Source organism: Micromys minutus (assembly GCF_963924665.1).
Source record: "Micromys minutus genome assembly, chromosome: 27".
Classification (NCBI taxonomy): Eukaryota; Metazoa; Chordata; class Mammalia; order Rodentia; family Muridae; genus Micromys; species Micromys minutus.
Genome location: NC_137962.1, coordinates 19,446,592 through 19,449,029, shown reverse-complemented (window position 1 = coordinate 19,449,029; position 2,438 = coordinate 19,446,592).

Genomic DNA, 2,438 nt, shown 5'->3' with positions numbered 1-2,438 from the left:
AGAGAGAGAGAAGGATGATCTTGGCTAAACATTTGACATGGCAGGGCACAGAGCATCTTCAACGGTTTTCAGAATTAAGTGGGGGCTTTTTGATTTTTTTTTTATAATCATCAATGCTGAGACTACCTCTTTCTGTAAATACTCAATACAAAATGGCAAAAGTACATTTAGAACCATTTCAGAAAACGTTGGCGACTCTGCCCTCATCTCAATCCAAACACCAATGAACATATTAAATGAAGCTCAATTCAGCAACTCAAACATGAATTTTTAAAATCAAATATTTTAACATAACACACGCTAAAGATAAGTTCAGCTGATACATGCATGCAGAGGAACCGGAGTTAGGAAATATTTAGTGTTTGTTTTCCATCACTCAACAGGCATGTTTCTATAAAGGCAGAAAACCTGTGTATAGAGTGAAATATTCCAGACTGTGATGTACAAGAGCCTTGATTCTGAACCAAGGGGCTTGGGGCTGCGTCCTTTGGCGTTGTGCGGCAAGACGGCATGCACAGATCAGCACACTCATGGTGTGTTCAGAAGTGAGACAGCGGTGAAGGTCACCACACAGCACAGGGAGCACGGCCGGAAACAGCTCAAACTCGGTTAGGGTTTAGTTTTTATCTAACTTGTTTTATCTAATAATCCTTATGCTTTCAGAAGCCTTTCATTGCCAATTTTTTCATGACCCCTTGAACCTCATATGGAGTGGCAATCTCCAGCTTGAAATTTTAAACTCAGACCAAGTTTCATCTGGGCCAGGGGCAGGGGGACAGAGAACCCTTGGTGGCAACACAGGTACATAGATGAATGGCTTCTCTAACTTCCAGAGCTCCGCTGTCCCCCCACACCTAGCCACCACACACGTGATACAGCCAGGATTTCCAGATGTTAGCCCCACACAAGACTTACAAGGTAGGTCACAGCAGGAGAATCAGACCCAGATCTGCCAGAAAAGAGCTGTCTGTACTGTCTGCAGGATGATCGGAAGACGGAAGGACAGGAGTCAAGGACCCTGCCAACAATCCTCACTCCTGTGCTCCAAAGCTCACACATGGCCACCTGCTTGGTTGGGTCTCAGTTTTGCTCCTTGTTGACTCCTTGATATAAGGAAATTTACTTTTGTGTGTCCGGTTCGTCTACTGTAAAATGAAGCTGATAATGGCAACTACTTCACAGGGCCACTGTGAGCATTAAACAAGTTAAATATACACTGTTTGATCTGGGGGCCAACGAGGTGGCTCAGCAGGTAAAGGAGCTTGCCGCCAAGCTTGAGGATCTGAGTTCAAGCCCTGGGAGAACCAACTTCCACAAGTGATCTTCTGACAGCCCTACATGACAAACCTTAAATGAATATGTGTAATCAAAGTTTTGTATAGAGCTGGACACACAGTGTAAGATTAGCTGCTATTAGTATCTTCCAGGGATATGGAAGGGATTTGTTATGTTCTACTCTGGTTGTTAAGATAACTTTGTGTTGCAACAAAGTTATCCCATCAAAGGGTGAGAACAAGAAAGAAAACCAAGGATGATCAGAAAGATGGCTGGAATGCAGGAGACCTATACCAGATACAACTGGCCTGGGTAACCCGGGACCACAATTCAACACCAGAAGTCTGTTCTGATTTTTTTAAACCCTTGCCTGCCTCACTGATCCTCAGTGAGTCCCACAGCATGTTACAAAACTAAAAATCCTTTGGAAGTGATAAAATGCCACCCAAGCAGTCTGACAGAAACAGAAAACCTGTCTGATGTCACAGAACTTGGAAGAGCTGAGTTCAAATCCTGTCTCTACCTCTATGTAATGACCTTGAACAGGGTACTTGTCATTTCTTTCCTTATTTATAAAAGAAACACCACAATTGTGAGATTTTTTTTTTCTGTAGCTTATAATTTTCAGTAACAAAAATTCAGGTCTAGGGATAGGTCCTGGGAACAGAACATAGGGCACTGCAGATACATAACTGGACCACTAAGGGGTCAGTGAGAATCATAAGACAGCGTCTCATCAGATCACCCAAGGTGACTTCGTGTAGGAATAATGCTTTTGTACATTGTCTGTAGTCTGCCCTTTTGTTACTCAAATGCTGATTTCTCTGCCCTCCCATCTTGTCTTGGATTTGTGTAAACAATTCCTACCATTTATTCTCTGCACTGTCAATAAAAGCTGATCACCCAATGGCTGGAGAGAACAGAGGATAAATGGGGTGGAATGTCTGCCAACCAGAGGAAGGAGAGAGGAATATTCAGATCAGCAAGGAAGATGGAGGATTTGGATCCATGAGGAAGGGGTCCAGAGAGAGATCATTCACACACACCTGAAGCCTAAAAAGCCAGACCAATAGTAATACCCAGATATCATGGGATGGGGCACACTTTCAGACACAGATTCAAAATATATTTATAAATGCCTTGGTCACACAGCGAGGCTCTTC